Raw genomic sequence first — 22,134 nt, 5'->3', positions numbered from 1 at the left:
AACTATTTGGATATAATTTTTTTATTCAGAGGAAAAGTAGTCTAACTCCCAAGGGTCAGAATGAGTGGTTAATCTTAGGATTACAGTGTTTAGATTAGATTTATTCTTGACTTATTCTGATAATGGTGAGTAGGAGACCAGAAGAGAGGAAGTTGATGTCCAGAAGAGAGGGGTCCTAAGAAATTCAGAGTTTTTGGAACGAAGTCTATCATCCCTCTGTCCCTAACATAACTAGCCAAAACAAAATTAGGAGTTTTTTTAAGGTTTGAACTGAAAAATTGTATTGATTTTATTCTTCAGTTTTATTTCTGCTCTTTAACATTATTCTTGCTGCTACTATGCTATTTCTTTTTTTCTGACAGATGTTTGCTAATAAAGGAGAATTATACTTTAGTATATGTGTGGTCAGCGCATTCAATGTGTTATCTATTTTTAATAAGCTCTCCGTTGGTATGAAACAGTTATATGTGTGGCTTTTATAAAATAAGATAGGAGGTCTCTTAAAGATTACCAATAGCCAAAACTTAAAGCCAAAGAGCCAAAAGACCCATGTGGCAACAAGATCTTTCGACCTGCATGTTGAAAAAGGATGAGTCCTTAAACTGGACTTAGACTGACAGCATGGTGGCAATTACCATTGGCCCCAACATGAATCTCAGAAAGTAAGTAATACTCTGCCGGGTATAAACGTTACATTCCCAGAGCCATCCATCTACCTTCTCTCATTCCATTAGGGTCACTGTGGGGCCAGTGCTTATCTTCGGCAGTCTAAGGGCGAAAGGTACACTCAGGACAGGTGCCAGTCTGTCACACAAAGACATACAGGTACAACCATGCACACACCTAAGGATAATTCAGAGAAGCAAACTCACCTAACAGAAGCCCTCGTACCTGAAAAGGTGTTAAAATATATAGTTGTTTTCAAATTGCACGAAAGTGACACTGTTCTCCCTCTGTTGAACTCTACAGTACTTGATTAAATAAAATAAGGTTTTTTTTATAAGATCGAAGAGCAGCAATTTATTATGACCCAACAGAGATTATATAGATAACTAAATTCTAAATCATTCTTTAATACTGGATGTAAATTCATTCTATTTTTTCCTATATACACCAATACAGGCACCTAGTCATTCATTTTAAACAACTGAATGTGACAGAAACTTTATAGAGTGAACAAAATTGGGTAGTTACCTACCCTCTGTCTTCAAGCAAACAGGATAGCATCTACTGGGTTTTAAAGTGCAAAAGTTGTCAAGTTATTATAAAACTGCTGAGTGGACAGAACACTTTCTCATTCATATTCATAAATACATATTCAACAATACATAATAAAAATGTCTTTAAACAATCTGCTAAACAGCAACTGTTTTCGAGGGTTTATAAATGTTAGAAATATTAACTCTACAAATACCTTAAAAGTAGCTCTGTTATTATTTAAATCTTTTAATTAATTTTGTTTAAGTTAAGTTTGTATTGAGCAATGTATGTGACTGTTACAGCCAAGGCATTTATATCTCTTTATTTTTTATAAAACTTAAGTGCTATTTTGTACAAGTCTTCCCATATATAAGTGTTTTCTCACCTTGTGTCAGCGCAGAAAAATAACTACTTTTACACAGGCATAAATCAGCAGGTTTACTGGACGTGTAGCCGATCTCCACAGAAGATAACAGCTGCAGACTAGCATAACTTGGCCAAATGTACACAATTTTTCTTTTCTTTTTTTTTTTTTTATGTCACACCTCCCTAAAAAGCTTTGACACCAGCAGAGATGGCTAAAGTACTCACTTTCCGTACTTGAGTAAAAGTACAGATACTTGTGTTAAAAAATACTCTGGTAAAAGTGGAAGTACTGATTAAACTTCTTTACTCAAGTAAAAGTAACAAAGTACAGGCTTGTAAATTTACTTAAAGTATAAAAGTAAAAGTAGAAACCACTTTTTTCATGCCGTTGCCTACATTTTAAATGGATGTCTGCCAATAGGACTAGATCTACGTTGTGTTCATTTTCAATCATCTCGTCGTCCATGCTACTATGCTAACGCCACCGCCACCAAGCTGCGATGATTTGCCGCCAATGAATACCGCCGAATCTGTCCATTCATCTTGTAGTGGTGCGTCAAATGCAACGTAGATTCCCATCCAATTAGATTGAATTTGGTATTGATGACGTGAAAAATAATAACGGTAACTCCATTGAAATGATTCAAAACTAAAGTAACGAGCCAATTTTTTAAAATGTAAGGAGTAGAAAGTACAGATATTTGTGTAAAAATGTAAGGAGTAGAAGTAAAAAGTCGCCATAAAAATAAGTAGTAAAGTAAAGTAAAAATATCAGAAAAATCTACTTGAGTACAGTAACGAAGTATTTGTACTTCGCTACTTCCCATCTCTGGACACCAGCAAGTGGAGGTGCACCATACAGATTTAAAAGCCTTACTCCAATGAAGAGCTGAATGTGACGGTGTCAGGGACAACTGTGCAATAACCCATTGATTTAATTTACCATATTTACCCCCTGTTTATTTGATATTTAATAACTTACTTTTGTATCCTTTGCCCCCATTCCACTACCGTTCCATTGTTTTAATCTGCCTCATGAGTAGAATCCACCGATGGTGGGGAGAGATACAGCCTGGGAGGTGGGAACCAACTCTGGTAGTACAGTTTAGGGAAAAAGAATCTAGAACATTTAATACACTTAAATAAAAAGCTAAAAAAGATTATGCTAATCACAACATCCTCTACCACAAAATACTTTTTTTTTTTTTTATTATTAGTGTTGTCATAACTTGAATACAGAGATCTCTAGACATGATAAAGACATTACCATGAGGTGTGGGTTTCATACATGGTCAGCACTATGTTGAAGGCAGGATTAATTAAGTTTTGGAGGATGTTTGACAAAGAAGTGATGACAGAAGCAGAAAACCTTCAAGGTTTTGATAAGAAGCCAACATTGGCCTGTTTGTGTTCAGCTTATAGCAGCTGGTGATGGGTGATGATTGTTTTGTTATTAAAATCCAGTGAGTGAAACGTGCAAAGTTGCATTTGACGTTGAATTTAAATATACCCCTGCTGTTTGAAGGGCTTTAATTTGACAGTTGATGATTTAACAGGAGAACTGGGCTTAATTAATTATTCATCACAAATTTTCACTCTGACTTTGATCCTTTGCCAGACGTACAATGTCATTTCAGAGCACAGTAATCTGACAACTTTATGAAATGCCTTTCTTCAACTCTGTTCTTTTAGAGCAACCAAGTTCTGGTTTTAATTCTGCAGTAAATGAAATAAAATTGATCTTGCTGCTTAAAAAAGTAGCCTGGGAATGACCTTAACCCAACTCCAACCAATACACTAACCAAACACACTAGAGCAAAGTAGAAAAACATATATAATACTCTGAAAAGCTGGAATATAAAAATATTTATTGTGGCAATAAATTCTGTTTGAAAAAAATAAAAGAATTTAAAATTTTTGTTAAATCAAAGACTTGAGCATGTTAGAACAGGGAATTAACAAAAGCCTGAATAATTATTCAGCTCCTTAATAATCCCTTGCCTGAAACCTGTTTCAGGCAAGGATAAGAAATACTAGCTCTTTGTTTGGTGTATTGTAGGCCTACTTATAATAGATTGTTTGGTTTTCTATGACTAGTTTAATTAAACATTTTCTTTGACCTTTTAGAGAAAATATGGGTCAGTTTCTCAGAAGTTCCCTTAAGCCTAACATTCAACATTAATTTGGTACTTAACCTTTCTAGCTATGGCTCTATAAAACCAAAGGATTTTTAGTCTATTAGAAACAGAGTCCTTTAAGATTTGATTGTTGTTTCTGTGTAGATCCATGTGTCTGAGTTTGGTTTGTTTAAGGTCACCAGTCCTGTCTGTGCTTTCACAAAGCTGATAGAAACACTTTCCATTTGCACAAGCCATTTAGTGGGAATGACCCAGCAGCTGCAACAACAAACACTTTCCTGAATGGACAAGAGGAAATAATTAGATTTACTTACATCTGTCTGTAAAAAGGGTCTAAGTGTTTGAGTAATGTACAAAAGGAAACAACATCCTTAAACCTGATTATTCTTCTTCAGCGTAAGTGGGGAGCTGGTACCAATCTCCATTGGCTGATCTTCCAACGCCAGATGGGATGCACCCTGAGCAGGTTGACAGTTAATCAGCGAGCCAAAGTGACCTTCAACTATGCACAAAAAAAACATTTAACTCGACACATATTTTTGGATAGTGGGAGGAAGCTGAAGCACCTGGAGACACATGCAAAGACAGGAAATGCAGAGTTACCTGCAGAATGACTCTTCCTAGAATTCAAAATCCATATGAAATTAAAATCAGGATCTGCAACAATAAGATTTAAGAGTGAAACATTTAAGTGTAAGAATGATGGCTAACCTCAGAACCAGATTCCAGAAAACTGACTCTCTGCAACATTTCTCTCAGAGACTGGAGGCGTGAAATATCCCAGAGGACACTATCGACCCATCCAGGCACACAGCCTGACTTTGGAGACATCTCAGCTTTTCAAAATGTAGTTCAGAATAGGTTATTGGTTTTGCAATTTTAGATAAAGAATTTCCAGCTTAACTGTTTTGGGGTTTTGATGATTTTGGATAAATTCATGTGTATTTCTAGTGAGTGAAAAAAGCTCACAAAAATCTATAGTGACTGTGTGTTAGCTCACCAAACACTGGCATGTTTTAAACTGTTGTTTACAGGGCTGCCAAGTATAGCAGGCTGAACACTGCCCCAGAATTGAGGAAACCTGGCACCTGATTAAATCAATGGGTGTGAGCATACGTAAAGGCAGACTCTCTCACCTGCTTTCTTCATGCCTGCATTTTGTCACACTTCAGTGGGAGGGTTGCTTGGTGAGAAGCTGGAGGTGCGTTGCTTGCCAATTGCCATTAACCAAAAGAAGCTGGAGGTGAAATCGTTTGTATCTGAGTAGTCAAAAATCCAAATGAATCAGCAGTCCAAAGGCAGATGGAGATGGTGCACTCTGTCTTTTTCCAAGACCTGGTCAACTGCATGCAGCGAGGCTAACACTTCATTCTGCTTTCCCTGCCTCCTTTTTTAGACGTCAGTGTCTGACCCAGCATAGACAAAGACAAGTCTGATTTAAAGCACTTTTTAGAAAAGGCAAAGAAGAATGAACAATCTGGAATTCACATTGGATATTTAGTGTAATCTTTCCAGATCTTTGTTAATGTGCAGAGCAGCTGTTAAACACATTCTCAGAAAATAGTTTTTAAATATTAAAGGTACACTATGCAACCGGTGTTGATTTTCCAGCGAGGCTCCCCCCAGAGGGCGAAAGTAAAAGTGCACTGTCGTAAATATGCTCAGCTGTTCTCCTGGTTACGTCCAGTGTGCTGCGTTCACACTGGACGTAGCTGGCGCGACAGAAGCAGCGAGTTTACATGCAAAGTCAATGGTTGACGCGCGTCAAGGCGCAGCAAAAGGTCCCGCGGCTCGTTTTGAGCTGCAGGCGCAGCACGTCTGAGCAGCTGAAGCAGCGCGTCGGGTGCGTTTAACGCAGGGAGAGAGACACAGCGCTGATGATCACTCCTCTTAAACAGTTTATTGACGCCTAAATTAACTTAAAATGCAGAAATCTGCCGGCAGAATATGCAGTTTGGATTATTTAGATGAAAAACACCTACCAGCTGCCGCGGTGAACCGCTGCTGATGAAGGGATCCATACTGTCGGCGCATCCCTGGTATGTGGGGGTCTGAGCGGCTCCGACAGAAAAAATATTGAAGGCAGGATAATAATCTGAATGAACTGACTGCACTGATTACGTTTTCAGGTGTATTTTCTCACTTAAACAAATATTAAAACTACTTTATTCCCACTGATCATAGCAAATATAGCTGCAAGGCAGAGAAAGGATAGTGAAGCTCCGCCCAATGCGCCTCAGACACACTTTTGCACCGCACAGCCAGAGCAGCAAAGCTGCTTCAGCCGCGCGTCAGAACTAACTGGTACAAGCAGCAAAAAGGAAGCAGCAGACACGATTTTGCTGCTTTTGCTGCGTGAACGTAGCATAACTGCACAAAGATTGCCACTGTGCTAGCAACGAGAATGCTTTTAACTGGGGGCATGTAGCAGTTCTCGCCGTAAAGCAAGACTGACTCTCACGAGACTTCTGAGCCTGTGGGTGCGGGTTGGTGCTCCTGCAGTTGCAAGTGCAGTATTTCCCCCACAGACCACCAGGGCGGCCGAGAATACCTTTGTTCAACCTGAAATGACTCATTTAATCATCCATAACGTTATGGAACACATTAATTAACTGAAAAATGTTGCATAGTGTGCCTTTAAAAACATATAAATCTGACCAATAGCTTCTTCATGATTACACAGGCACTTTTTTTTTTTAGGTTTGTGACACCATATTGGACCATGCAATACACAAAAATTCAAATAAATATTGTGGTGCGATAACTTGGTATACGTATATGGTTATTTTGAATTTGTAGCACCCCCTGGAGAAAACTCCACCAGCTGCCACAGATTTTTCTAATGCCTATTTAAACATTAAATGGCCATAGAATGACAAAGATAACCAACCAGTCTGTATTGCCAAAATCTAACCAACCACAGAATGCAGAATCCATTATAAAGAAATCAGAGACAATTAGTAACAGTAAGGCAGGTATTGGCATCTATCTGTCATGCACAATACTGCAGACATTTAAAACCCATTAGAAGTTCTCCTGTTTGCTGGAAGACGGATGGTAGGTAACTAACCGATTTTTGTTCACTTTTTTCACGTTTTCCAGTAAATATTTACTACTCTAAGGCTGCTATAAGTCTATCTTTATCCTATATTTGTTGAGCTGACTCACATTTTATTTGCCTTTTCTCTTGCCCAGTTTACACTTGAAAATGAGACTTTACATCTCAGTGTGTGTTTTTGTGTTAGTCACAGATTTGTTAATATCAATTTAGATCCCTTTAAACTATTGTTTTTCAAAATTCTAAATTTCAAGGACTATCCTTCACACCGAGAGTGTACAAATGGGCTGTAATAAAATCTTTTAAAATTATATTTAAAATTCACTCTTATCCCAGGCAAAATCTGAACTCCGCGGGTAAATAAAGTGAGGAAAAAGACTGAATACAGAATATTTCCATTACACTCGAGACTTAAATGAGGGAGGATTGGATGGTGGATCGGGTAGTGACGAAGAAACTGTCACTGTAATCTGTGTGTATCTTAATATATGTATACACACACTGTGGGTGTGTGTGTGTGTGTGTGTGTGTGTGTGTGTGTGTGTGTGTGTGTGTGTGTGTGTGTGTGTGTGTGTGTGTGTCAGACATGGGCAATGTGGAGTCAACAAGTCATCTCCATGTCATGTATTTGTTCTACCCAGCCACTGAAGCAGGTGTGTCCAATCTTTACCGTGAATTAACCTGTGCAGATTGGACTCACCTGGTTAATTGGCTGGGTAAATTAAATACATGACATGGAGATGACTTGTTGACTCCACATTGCCCATCTCTGGTGTATATACAGACTTGTACTGCAACTTTCACTGCAGCCCTCTACCAGTTTGAGCTTTATGGCAGAGTGGCCCAATCGAATCCTCTCCTCAGTGCTAGCCCCAGTAGGGTTTGCCAAAAAACACATGGACTCCAAGACTATGACTATGAGTAGATTCTCTGGTCTGATTAGAACAGGATTTAACTTTCTGACGTTAATTCTAAGCTGTATGTGTGGAGAAAACCAGGCACTACTCATCACCTGCCCAATACAATCCCAACAGCAAAACATGGTGGTTGCAGCATCGTGCTATTGTCGTGTTTTTTAGCTGCAGGAACAGGATGACTGGTTGCAATTGAAGGAAAGATGAATGCAGGCAAGTACAGAGATATTCTGTAAGAAAACCTATTCCAGACCTCAGACTGGGCCGAAGGTTCACCTTCCAACAAGACAATGACCCTAAGCACATGCCTAAAATATCAAAGGAATGGCTTAGGATAAACTCTGTGACGATTCTTGTCTGGCCCAGCCAGAACCCTAACCTAAACCCAATTAAGCATCTCTGGAGAGACCTGAAAATGGCTGTCCAACAATCCTTACCTTCCAACCTGACAGAAATGGAGAGGATCTGCAACGAAGAATGACAAAGCATCCCCAAATCCAGGTGTGAAAAACTTATTGCATCATTTCCAAGAAGACTCATGGCTCTACTAGCTCAAAAGGGTGCTTCTACTATAATTAAGACAATGTCATTTTTCAGTTTTTCTTTTTTTTTTAATTGGCAAAGATTTCTACATATTTAGGGGAATTCTATGAAGATGGGGTGCTACGTTTACATTGATGAGAAATAAAATACATTTTTTTTTATTTTAGCAAATGGCTGCAATAAAATATAGTGAAAATTTTAAAGGGTTCTAAATACTTTCTGTAACCATTGTAAATATACATAATAGCGCTGTTATCTTTGGTGGTTCTTACCTTCAGCATTCTCTAAGAACAAACAACACAGAAGGGTAAGAATCAATTATCTAAATGGTTATTGATTTCTAATTAATGAAATCATTGAATAAAATGCTGTTTATCTAGTAATTTCTTTTTTATGTGTATAAAGTAACTACTTATTTTAGTTAGGTTTACCTACTCTAAGACCTTTAACTGAAGTAAGTTTTACTTGGAAGCAAATGGTTTTTGTTTAAACATCCTAATATTTTGAACAGATATTGTTGTGAATTTATTCAATATGTGTGCAGAGTTAACTGCTGACCATGATTTGAGCTTGAATCAGGTTTTCATTTTTTGTACTAACATAAAGCCAGTTGGAAATGTGTTACCAGAACAACATATGACAGTCTGGAAGTTATTTGAATAAATACTGTAGCATAAGTGTTAACAGCATTTAATTTCACAACAGTAATGTGACAATGTATAAAAGTTCAAGGGGTGTAATTGCTTTTGGAAGGCTTTGTACAGTTTTATCGATCAGCTATTTTCAGAAACTGAATGATAAAAGAAAACAGGAAACCTTTATCATTACACAGCTACATACCAGAATCACTGTTAGTTTGTCTCAAATTAGGACAGAATTTTACATTACATGGCAAAAGAAGAAAATAAACCTGCTAAAAGATACTAATACTTCATGCATTCCTCCCACAACAAGGCAATTCAGTGAAATATTGCACTCCAAGTGGCATCTGCCATTGTGATGATGAGCGCCATAAGGGTAATAATCTCTCACAACTGTTGGTCCTGCTGTTTATAATTTTCCCAAATGCCTTTGTATAAAATCGGAAAAGCACTAAGAAAAAGATGTGATTATGACCCATGCTGTTTGCTGTATTCTTGATAATTAGTTTTTTGTTCATAATTTTGTGATTGATAATAAATGACTTGCTGGTGCTACAAATCAGCAATTACAGGCTAAAAACACTAATGAGGTGGGCAGCATAGGAAGCATCTCAGTTTTCAAGTCAGCATGCTATGCTGTGTGTTTCTTCTTTGTCCTTGGTCAGGGTGATCTGCATGATTGGCTTCACTGATTACCACTGCTGTTCCAGTACTGTAATTAGTACAAGCCTGGCTCTCTTCTACACACAGCCCATGCAACCCATTAAGTCGTTAATTCTACAAGTTCCACCTGTGCTCTTCTGTTATAATCTTTGTACCAGTGCTGAGAGGAAAGGTTAAATTGTGCCCAATTTTTGAAAAAATACTTTTACTATTTTAAAAGGTATGAACTCACAGAATATTTATTTGAAGTTTGATTCATATCACATACTGAGTAAAGTCTGAAATGGAGCCTGTTGAGTGTCGAGCAGTGATCCGGTTTTTCTATTAGAAAGGACTCCCACCACGGGAGACCTTTGATGAAATTAAAGTAACTTATGGTGATGATGCCGCTTATATGACCTTGCAAAATGTTTTACAAGGTTATATCATGGGACATTATCACTATAAGTTACTTTTATTTGATCAAAAGTCTCCCATTGTGTGCATCCCTTCAATTCCAAAAACCTAGACTTGATTCAGTTTTAACACCAGTAAATTTAGAAACCACAATTAGTTCAGAGCTGTAATTGGCTGTTTAATCTATAAAGATTTAAAATACTTCACATGCACGTGGGCCAGGGGCATTACTCATTGAACGCCCCACGTATATATATAGTTAGACCCCCTGTGTGTGGATTACCTTCCATATCTCTCCCTCTCCCCATATATATATAGTTTACTACACTTTTTTAAAGAAAAGAAGAAAAAAGTGCAGTACAGTATGAACGTGCAGAAACAATACAAACAATAGAATACAAACAATATAAAAAATAACAGTTTTGAAACAAGAGGGATCTAGATAAACTTCATTTCTCTCACCCATCATTTCCTTTCTATTATAAATTCTGTAGAATAGAACGGAATTTAACTTTATTGTCATCCAACTGTCACAAGTACAAAGCAACAAAATTCACTCTCTGCATTTAACCCATCCCTTGGGGAGCAGTGCTCTGCCATTTAGCGGAACCCGGGGAGCAATGTGGGGGTTAAGGGTCTTGCTCATGGGGCCAGAGTGTCAATCCGTGGAAGTAGGGCTTGAACTCAGAACCTCTGAGATCCAAGCGCAATATCCTAACCACTAGGCCGCCACTCCCTTAAGTGGGTGCCACGTGTATATAGGTGCCACCATTTACAGTTTTATATCAAATAACTCAAGTATTGACTCACTGTAGAAAATTGCACCAAAGAAAACATTCATACCTAAAAAAAAATTAAAATAATCTACAATTGCATAAATCAAAATTCTGTGTCGGTCTGTCCATCCATCCCTCCATCCATTAAAGCTACAATCTGTAATTTTCAGCAACATCTAATGGTCAGATTGCAGCGGCATGTTCTTTTTTTCTGCAGAAGTTATCTTTAAATAAATTAGCACCAATGCACACACATGGTGTATCGCACTATCCTTGTGGGGGCTTTCCATTGACTTCAATTCATCACATCTTAGTCCTAATCCCCCCTACCCCAAGATGATGACTTCTCCTCATAGGGACCTGTCGTTATATATTTCACGTGTGTGTGTATGTCTTTTACTACATAAAGCTCATGCTAATGGGTTGTCTAATCTAAATTATGTGATTGTGTTTAAACAGAGAATCTGGATTCTGCTAATCTAATGACATCCTTCATGGGATTTGAAGGTGCATTTTAATGGTCCTGTCTCATAACTTTTCTTTTTAACTCTTATAATGACAGTGTAACCACAGGAAGTTTGTGGAATTTTGGGGCCATAAGCTTTGTTCTTATCATGGAAAATTTCAGAGTGTGTAATGATGATTAAGAATGTAAGGCATGAAAAACTCAGGGTGTTTTTCTTTTTGTTCATGATTTGCATCATTATGATGTTATTATTATATTACAATCAATACGGAGTTTGCTCCTAACACAGAGCAAACCTGCTGACATTGATTCCTGTTTGTTTTTTTAATCCTGATTTAAAACCTAACCTGGTACATATTTATATTGCAGCGAAAGAGAAGGCTGACAGCTTCCCCAAACACTCTGTATACCTAAGGAATGGAAATATGAATGTAAATAAATAGAAAGTAAAGATCCCTTTGTAGTTCCACTTTGGGGTATAATTGTCCTCAGTGTTTAATCTATCACTCAGTGAGCAGTGTGCTGCCATGCTGAAAACACATGGATGTAAGATGTAACGTTCTTTAAGGGACCAAAAGGACCAGACTGAGTTTAGACAGAGATGTTGGTTTTTTTGTTGTTGTACTCAAAATACTTAATTTCCTCACTTTTAAGACATCGAGAAGGTGAAAAAGAGTCCATTTTAGGATTTAATTAATTCATTAATTAATAATAACATTTTGAAAAAAATGCATCCAGAACATAACTCACGCTAGCTTTATGTAATTCAGGTAGTTTTACTCTGTGACATGGACATTTTAGGTTTTCAGTAGACACAAGATGTGAAAATAATCTGTTTTTTGAATCAATTCTTGAATGCCTTACTCATTAATACTCTGTATTCACAGTGATTTATCTTTGGTTGGTAGAAATGTACAAATTCTCCTATTGCTCTGTGTCAGATGACTTTATCTTAGCACACTAACTATGGTTACATGGAGATACATTGTGAAAAATATTGTCAAAAATTGAGCAATATATAAAAATGCCAGTAGGAATATTTAGATCTCATTCCACTCATATTTTATTGTAATCCAACTGAGAGTTGTGGTTTATGCCAATTGACTATGCTTATTGGCAGTGTGCATGTGCATCCCATGACAACATGATGTATTTCCTTGAATGGCTAAACATTATATCAGAATCTGATATAATGTATTCTGATATTAGCATGTTTACATTACACTTTTTAGCTAGATCTGCTGTTCTATTCTGATTGACTGTTGGGATCCAGAGGCTTGCCCACCAGAGGGCGCCGAGGATCCCTTCCTGATGGTTTTTACTTCTGTTGGGATCTGGGGTGCTGTCTACCTTCCTCCACCAGAAGGCGTACTGGATCTCCTGAAGCTGGAGCTGACTTCACCAGCTGCTTCTCATCTGCTCATCAGGAGACCACTACTTAAGTGGGCTGTGGACAACATTCCAGTGCCAGAGTGTTTTGCCAGTTATGGTTAGCAAGTCTGAGCCAATCTGCCTGCCTGAATCTAGACTCCCTGATTACCTGAACCTAACCTGTCAGGAAGAACCTGTCAGAAGTCTGAAACTCAGGAAGAGTTTCTCTGTCTGAAAACAGTCTGCCTGATTATTGAAGAACCCTGGAGATCAGAAACTCTGGAAGAGTTTCTCTGTCTGTAACCAGTCTGTCTGATCACGGGAGAACCCTGGAGAATCAAACCTGTCAGTCCTCAGCCTGCCGTCAGCCTCTGGACCCTCCAGGTTTCCCCCTCTGGAGCTCTGCTCAAACCTCTGAGCAGGTACACACCTGCGCTCACTTAACCAGCAAGATTACCTGGACTTCAGCTACCCATTCTGTCCCCCTCTACAGTGAAAATCAGTCATGACCAGTCCTGGACCAGATGTTCCCCAGAATCAGTTCTGTGTGTAAATTTGTGTATTTCAATAAACCTTTTTGAACTTTTTCCCCTGTCTCAGAGTGTGTTCTGCATTTGGGCTAGAATCACAACCCAACATGACAGTGACTACATAAAAAAACAGTACAATCTGATTGTGTTTTCTTTTTGAATACAAATAAATTTATTGTGAATTGTTTTTTTTTGTATTTTACATTGCAAATGAATGATATTTTGGAAGTATAGGTGTGTGAGTTTTTTCTGGTCCTCTGCTAACTTGACCCATATCTTATTTTGCAGACTGGTTAATTTATTTAATTTGATATGTGAGGAAAATAACTATTTTAACACCCTGCTATTTTGTAAGTTGTCTCACTTGCATATCATGGAGGGGTCTGAAATTGTCGTTGTAAAAACGAAATCAAAATGGATGATTTTTTAATCATTTATTTGATAGAGCTGCAAAGAATTATAACTTTTTATCCATAATATCCATCTCCAATGAGTATGGGTAAACTTTCCTTACGGTTAAAACGTATAGGTTGGCTTTTATTTATAGCCAAAATGCTAACACTCAACAGGACTTAATGAAACTGCAAAGCAGAAGGAATGCTTATACAAACAAAATATCTATCATTTTTTTTAGACATCACCAAATCACAGCTTTTTTCTCTTTTCTTTCTCTCTATTCTCAAAAAGGGACACTGAGCAATTGGATGATTTTATTTATAGCAGAGGCGTAGCCAGAAATTTTTTATAAGGGTGGCCGAAAGTGGGTAGGCACCAGAACCTCAGGGTCAATCTATGCTGTTCCAACAGGAAAATGAAGGAGCAAAACATCCATATTTTCTAAATAAAGACAAACTACAGTATACTTTGCTACAGCCTTTGCTAACAAATAGATTCATATATTTAAACATCCGTAATTTCTAGATAAAAGGTATAGTGGATAAAACTTCTTTTCCATTGTCGTTACTTACCTACTTGTATCAATAAACATTCTGCATAAAATTGATATTTACAAGCACTAATATCTACATAAAGTGATTATTTGATAACTTTTTTTTTTATTATTGTTATTTATCTTTGATTTCACTGAAGACTCCTAGGTGACTTGCAGAGACACATAATTTTCTCTTTTCCCCATATAACACAAAATCTAGTTCTGAAAAGAGCATCAGTTCTGTACTTATCATCTTTGATGTTAGTATACTGTATATGGAAGGAAATCGTTACCATATATAACCTTTTCATAACATGAGGACCCAAATTTGGGTCCTCAGCACTCGCCCCAGGATGTTTTTTAGACCTGTAACATATTCTCTGGGGTCTTGCTTTTATTTTGATACCAAAACAATTAAAATAAACTCTGTAGTTCTTGAGATATATTCAATTATTTTTTGGTATGTTATTTTCAAGCATATTTCTCGAAAACAGGCATAAAATGAAAAAGCATTTCCAGAAAGTCTTTTTCATTTTAAGAATGTGGCTGCATTGTTTGACTCATAAATGAAATTAGTAATCAATTATCCTATTTGCATTTTCATTTTCTTCTTCAACACCTCTCATCCTTTTACTTAATTAAAATTAAAAAGAAAAAGACATTTGAGATTTATTTTTCAAAATGCACCCCAGCAAATACATACCAAAATTCAATTTGAAATGTAAAATTTGAAAATGAAAAAGCAAACAGGATTATTGATTACTAATTTCATTTATGAGTCAAACAATGCAGCCACATTCTTAAAATGAAAAAGCATTTCTGGAAATGCTTTTTCATCTGAAATATGGTAACGATTTGCTTCCATAAGTATATTGATGTGTATAATTACCCACAAAGAAAAAAAAATGTTTTGAATATTCCACTTGGCTATCTGTATTAGAGGGGAAAATGGTAGGGGTGGCCAATGATTGGCTAAGGGTGGCTCCTGGTCCCCCATCTAGCTCCGGCCCTGATTTATAGTAGGATTGTTGTAGTGTTATACAGTACAGGTGCTGGTCATAAAATTAGAATATCATGAAAAAGTAGATTGATTTCAGTAATTCCATTTAAAAAGTGAAACTTGTATATTATATTCATACATTACATACAAACTCATATATTTCAGATGTTTATTTTGTTTAATTTTGATGATTACAAATGACAACAAATGAAAATCTCAAATTCATCATATCAGAAAATTAGAATATTGTGAATAGGTTCAAAATTGATGGCCCCTGGTGCCACACTCTAATCAGCTAATTAACTCAAACCACCTGCAAAAGCCTTTAAATGGTCTTTCAGTCTAGTTCTATAGGCTACACAATCATGGGGAAGACTGCTGACTTGACAGTTGTCCAAAAGACGACCATCGACACCTTGCACAAGGAGGGCAAGACACAAAAGGTCATCGCTAAAGAGGCTGGCTGTTCACAGAGCTCAGTGTCCAAGCACATTAATAGAGAGGCGAAGGGAAGGAAAAGATGTGGTCGAAAAAAGTGTACAAGCAAGAGAGATAACCGCACCCTGGAGAGGATTGTGAAACAAAACCCATTCAAAAATGTGGGGGAGATTCACAAAGAGTGGACTGCAGCTGGAGTGAGTGCTTCAAGAACCACCACACACAGACGTATGAAAGACATGGGTTTCTGCTGTCGCATTCCTTGTGTCAAGCCACTCTTGAACCACAGACAGCGTCAGAAGCGTCTTGCCTGGGCTAAAGAGAAACAGGACTGGACTGCTGGTGAGTGGTCCAAAGTCATGTTCTCTGATGAAAGTAAATTTTGCATTTCCTTTGGAAATCAAGGTCCCAGAGTCTGGAGGAAAAGAAGAGAGGCACTTCATCCACGTTGCTTGAAGTCCAGTGTAAAGTTTCCACAGTCAGTGATGGTTTGGGGTGCCATGTCATCTGCTGGTGTTGGTCCATTGTGTTTTCTGAGGTCCAGGGTCAACGCAGCCACATACCAGGAAGTTTTAGAGCACTTCATGCTTCCTGCAGCTGACCAACTTTTTGGAGATGCAGATTTCATTTTCCAACAGGACTTGGCACCTGCACACAGTGCCAAAGCTACCAGTACCTGGTTGAAGGACCATGGTATCCCTGTTCTTAATTGGCCAGCAAACTCTCCTGACCTTAACCCCATAGAAAATCTATGGGGTATTGTGAAGAAGAAGATGCAATACACCAGACCCAACAATTCAGAAGAGCTAAAAGCCACTATTAGAGCAACCTGGGCTATCATAACACCTGAGCAGTGCCACAGACTGATCGACTCCATGCCACGCCGCATTGCTGCAGTAATACAGGCCAAAGGAGGCCCAACTAAATACTGAGTGCTGTACATGCTCATACTTTTCATGTTCATACTTTTCAGTTGGCCAACATTTCTATAAATCCTTTGTTTTTATTGGTCTTCAGTAATATTCTAATTTTCTGATATGATGAATTTGAGATTTTCATTTGTTGTCATTTGTAATCATCAAAATTAAACAAAATAAACATCTGAAATATATGAGTTTGTATGTAATGTATGAATATAATATACAAGTTTCACTTTTTAAATGGAATTACTGAAATCAATCTACTTTTTCATGATATTCTAATTTTATGACCAGCACCTGTATGTAGTGACTATCTGATCCGCCTGCTCCGCCTGCACCTAAAATGAGACCTAGAAACATAAAAACAGATCATATCACACCAGTAAATTACTGCACCAGTCACCTGTTTATATTGGGGGAATTATAAAATCACACACAATTAAGCATTGGCGAATCAGATCTGAACATTTGGGTTATTAGAACTCAATTAACCAGAAGTTAATTGGCTGCAATTAGTCTCTGCAGACCTGCTCCTCAGCTTTGCAGCTGTCTGTGCGTCTTTCAGTAATTAGCCTGTATGTGATCCTGATACGCCTGTAGGAGTCAGTAAGAGCCTCAACTTCATTTCCTCCTTGTTAAACTGAAAAAAAAAAAAACAAACACAAAACTATGCAGTTCATCTGCGTATAACGGACACGGTGGGCTGTCAGGAAGAAAGTTTGGAAGTAGGACTTTCCTGTCACTTTGTTGGAGGAATCAAAGCAGCTTTCTAAACCGCTGCTGTTTTTTGGGGCTTTTCTAAAGTTCCCTGGAAATGATTTCATTTCCCCGTCTCGGCTGACTGCAGCAGGACTGCTAGAGGACAACAAACTAGAAGTAAACCAGGTAAGTTATCGATCTGGAAACTGTTTAGCTCAGTTTCTTAGCGCTCGGCGCTGACATGCCAGTCCTTGGATTAACTGCTGGTTTTGCGTTCTGCATTATAGATTAACATTTGTTTTATTTGATCAAATGAAACAGCAGTGCCGGATATCTGTTTTATTAATTACAGTACCATTCAATCATTTTGGAGTTTCTTATGAAATGTAATGGTGTCACTGAAACAGATGTTGTATTAGAGTTATATAGTTTTATGTGAAGCGCTGTAACAGCCAAGGGCGGTTCCTGCATGAATGGCGCACTGGGCAAACCTCTTCTTCAGCCCCCCTCAGCCCACCTACTATAACTCACAGCTAGAGATTTTTGTGGAAGTAAATGTTTATTTTATTTTATTTTTTAGCTTAATACAGTAATTGTGAGACTAAATTCGATCCGATCGGAGAATTTTAATTATCAGATATAGGGCTGCCAATGTTTCGCCAAACCTTGGAGGGAGATTTTGGAATAGTTTGGACAGGAAACCCTTGTAAAGGTTCAATTGAAAGGCTATAATTATAGGTGCAGCTACAAGTTGGAGGTTTTCAGAGTATTTAACTGAAACTAACCCCAAAATCCCACATCCTCCCGTCTTGCTCCGCTCCTACTTCCTCAGAGTTTGAGGAGAGCATGTGCGATATTATTAAATTCAAAGGCGCAAAACATGTGGAAATTAACACTTAATTTAATATGACATATTAGAAAAAATCTCCACCAGCATATGTGTGGTTTCTGCCCAAATATTTTCTTTTTGTTGCAGATTTTTCTAACAGGGATAATTAGGATCATACATTTTTGTATGAACTATGTTTGTTCTCTACTTCCAAACTCAGCTTCTCTTCATCCAGGCCTGTATAAGAGGTTTCTTTTGAAGTTGTCAGATGCTCTCTTAGAAATTTTGAATGGATTTGATTAAAACTTTTAAGACTCTCGGTATTGATGGAGATAAGAAATCTGCTTCCTGGTGTGATGAAGTACCAATAGTCTGTATTTAATCATTTAATTAAACGCTCTTAGTCTTTGGGAATATGTAAGAATTATGCTCTAATGTTTAGTTACCGATCTGGTGTTACTATATTTTAATTTGACAAACTCAATCTTCTTGACTTAAATGTTTGGTGCGATTGCAATTTCGGATCTTGACCTTGCCAGACCGCAGCGGAGCAAAAATTGGCTCAGCTCCGTGTTTTGACGGTGAAGGACAGAGAAGACGTACATGGGTGATGACATGCGGAGGAGTAACGGTGGATGTGGAACAGCTTTCATTGATTAACATGACAGACAAGTACTCTGCATAACCTATGTGAGCGGAGCGGAGCACTGACGGAGTATGTGGAATCTGGGGTTTAGTGGCAAAATGTGGAATTTTCATAGCTTAGTAAATGTTACTGAATAACAACAAGTGATCCGTAGTTATGTGAAACATTTTCACACAATATACATTATCTTCTGTATTCCGGTGATTTTCAGTTCAAGTATGCAGTTCAAGTAAAAAAAAAAAAGGGAAACAAATGAGTTAATACTGGATTGTTGGTACTAATACAGGAATCAGTGCAAGTGAATACCATGCAAACTACAGTGTGTATGAATATTTGGTAATAGGTTAATAATTCAAAATCTCATTATCTTATTAGATTTTTAAAATTGACAATTCAGACCTTCTATGAGGCTGTAGATTCTATAAAAACTCACAATGACACAAGACAGTATTTCTGTGGATGTTTCATTTTGGGAGATGTGATGGAAATTAAGTTTTTAAACATAATTATTGGAGCAAAATAAGGATGATTTGATAAGATAAGTAATAATAAAATGAGACCATCCCTCTGGATCCTTCTCTAAGAATCCAGGATAACTGAGTTGTGTTTTTATATATTCTTTGTATGTGGTAAGTCTTTTCTTGGGTGGCTGGTCTTTTTAAAAATAATTTGCAATGGCTCTTTTTCTTTTTTTGTCGACCTAAAAATCTAAAAATCTTTCGGGAGGCTATAATTCAACTAGACTGAGCAATAATTAGCAAGACTCAGACTTGGAGTTAGACTCAGTCTTGCTCCAAGTTTTTTGGAGCAAGACCAAGTCCATGTTTTGCTCCAAAAAACTTGGAGCAAGGCATGGACTCAAACTGGGACTAAATCAGGAGGATAAACTGAAGCAAACAAGGAGTAAATCTCAGTAAAAAAAATAAGCACAAAGAGAAAACAAACCATTTGATGAGATCTTTCACTCAGTCTCCATCTTCATTAATTTAAGCTACCTGCTGTGTATTTTATTTACTCAAGTGCTAGATTGCTTCAAATCTTCATTAATTTACAAAGTGAATTATCTTATCCCAGATAAGATAAGATACATTTTAAATGACATAAATCTTAAAAACTGCTCCGAAATCCATCTTTTTTCCATATCGGGCTCAGGTCCAGCTCCGCTACTGGCAGCACAGATAATAGATGGGATGGTGCAAAAATACGGATTGGAGATGAACCTGGCATGTCTTCATATGTTAGCACTAAGGTTTTGTTGAAAACGTAGACTGGATTTTTATCAGCATAGTATTTTTTTATATAAATAAGTGGTATGGAGTTCAGTTTTATTTTTATTTTTTAGCGTGGAAAAATTGGGGATATGAAGTGTGATCGTGTGAAGACACTGAGATAACCCCAGTGGGCGAGAGTTGACATTCCTGCAGAGGTGAATAAATAATAGATTAATGTGATTATGATAGCTGGTTATGAATGATCCTGGTGGCTCTTTTCTGCATTGAGCATAGCAGTTTGAGATATGTCCTGTAGGTGACTACTACATGGTAGCTTTATGGAAAATCCCTGAACAGTAATGCCTGTTGTACAATTTACGAAATGTTTTTGTTTCCTAAGAATTTCCTCCTTATAGATAGTTTAATCTGGACATGTTTGATGTAAGATGTCCAGCAGATATTGTCCATAATCATATCACATAAGAGTTTTATACGATTTACCTATTCCACATTCACCCTATATTTTATGACTTTCAAATCTTACTTCCTTTAGGATTTTCAAAAATTTGAACTCACCTTTCTGTAAGTTGAAAAACAATTAGCTTTTATCAAATATTTCTTTTTTTGCCATCACCCAGCACCTACTGTAAGCACTCATTGCTCAGATAATGTGTATTATCTGTAATACTTTCGAAACCTTACATGTGTCATATATGCACTGTTGGGACTATGATTTGCTCATTATGTGCAGGAACATAGACTTGATAATTGTTGGTTAGAAGCTGCAATTTAAAGAAGCTCTGTGTCATCTTAAAACGGACTCACAGCTTTAATCGGCACATGTTCTTTACTTTCTCAGGGCGATAATGATGTTACTTGCATGGTTTATGTTTTTGCACGCAAAAATTCTGTGATAATTCAGTCCTGGGGATTTGTTTGTGGAATTAAACAGTGTAACCCCTGTTTAATTCGTTTGCAAAGTATATACAATGTTTTATTTATTTTTTTATTGCTTGAAAGCATTATTTTTCAGCTCCATACCTATTTAAGAGCCAATTGAAGAAAAAATAAATGCGAGAACATCTTATTTTTCTTTTATCATAAAGATGAAAAAATCTAGATAATTATATTGCAACTCACTTGTCAAAATGCATACATTAAAATAGTGCAGTTCAGTTTTCAAATGTTTAAACCTTTAAATTAACTTAACATAATTGAAACAATAGGTGTCTTTAAAATTCCAATAACAAATGTTTTTCAAATTCTTCAACAATTTAGATCCTAAAAACTGAATTACTTACTTAGTTACTTTTTTGGAGAATAGAACTAGTAACTACAGTATAACTAGTTAACTTTTAAAAGAAACTTGCCGAACACTTCATTTACATGGAGAATAATCTGCTTTGGTCCCAGTATTGACCTCTGGATGGCAACACAGATGATGACTGATGTTCTGTTTTACCATAGTTGCCTGCTTCTGCTTCTTAAATAACTCTTAATCCACTCTACAACGACCACTGTATATTATAATGCTCCAATTTTCCAATTAATAAAAAGTTGTCAAAGGCTTTTAGATCAACAAAAAGACCTATTCCAAACTTTATTTTAATCTACGGATCTATTGATTTCTTCTGTTAATTCCAGGTCTGCCAAAGCTGTGGATCTCTGTCATCTGAATCTATAATGACTTTCAAGAAGTACTTTTTGTTTTCCAATAAGACTTTCTGGAGCTTTTTACTAAAATCCTGACCAAACTGTCATTTACACATCTGGAAAAGCGAGGTTTCATATATTCATGTATGGTTTACAGTTACCGCAACAACTCTTTTGACTGTTTACAGAACAATGTGTCCTGTTAGCCAATATGATAGCACAACAGCTTTGCTTTCACAAGCAGACCAGTTCAATCTGAAAAACTCATACAAAGAGAAAAGACAGTAAGGAGAAATTTATTGATACAATTACTTTGTCTTTGGCGCTCAGACCTCGGCAGGAAACATAGCACTTCATTTTGATAGATATGCATGAACAGAAGCAAAGTATAGGGCTGTTTTCCCCCCAGGCCTGAAACTGGTGCTGGAGTGGAGATAGATGAAGTCAGTCAGTCTGTAGACTGCTGGTCTGCTGAGCTTTATGGGGAGATCCACTGGACTGTGTGAGCTGATACTAGAGCTTCACTCAGGGACCTGGAAGATGGAAGTCCAGTTTGGATAACACAGGTTGAGAGAACCTGTCAATGATGAGCAAGCATGAAGCGACAGTGGAGAGGAAAAACTCCCCGTTGGGGAGATACCTCTGGCAGAAACAGGTTCAACATGATGGTCTTCTGCCAGACCGGTTAAGATGAGACAGGGAACACAGTAAGAGTCCGGGAGGAATGACACTGATGAAGCTTTAG

At 37.3% G+C, this 22,134-nt stretch overlaps 1 long non-coding RNA gene across 1 annotated transcript in view; it reads left to right on the top strand.

Moving 5' to 3' along the window:
• Positions 1–16,931: 16,931 nt before the first annotated feature.
• LOC119795228 overlaps positions 16,932–22,134 on the top strand; it is a 131,932-nt gene continuing 126,729 nt past the window's right edge. Inside the window, exon 1 of the long non-coding RNA XR_005282306.1 lies at positions 16,932–17,236. This is a non-coding gene — a long non-coding RNA (uncharacterized LOC119795228). The remainder of the gene's footprint in view (positions 17,237–22,134) is intronic.

This window comes from Cyprinodon tularosa, unplaced genomic scaffold, assembly GCF_016077235.1.
Source record: "Cyprinodon tularosa strain WSP-4 unplaced genomic scaffold, ASM1607723v1 ctg504, whole genome shotgun sequence".
Classification (NCBI taxonomy): Eukaryota; Metazoa; Chordata; class Actinopteri; order Cyprinodontiformes; family Cyprinodontidae; genus Cyprinodon; species Cyprinodon tularosa.
This window is presented reverse-complemented; position numbering and strand designations above follow the sequence as displayed.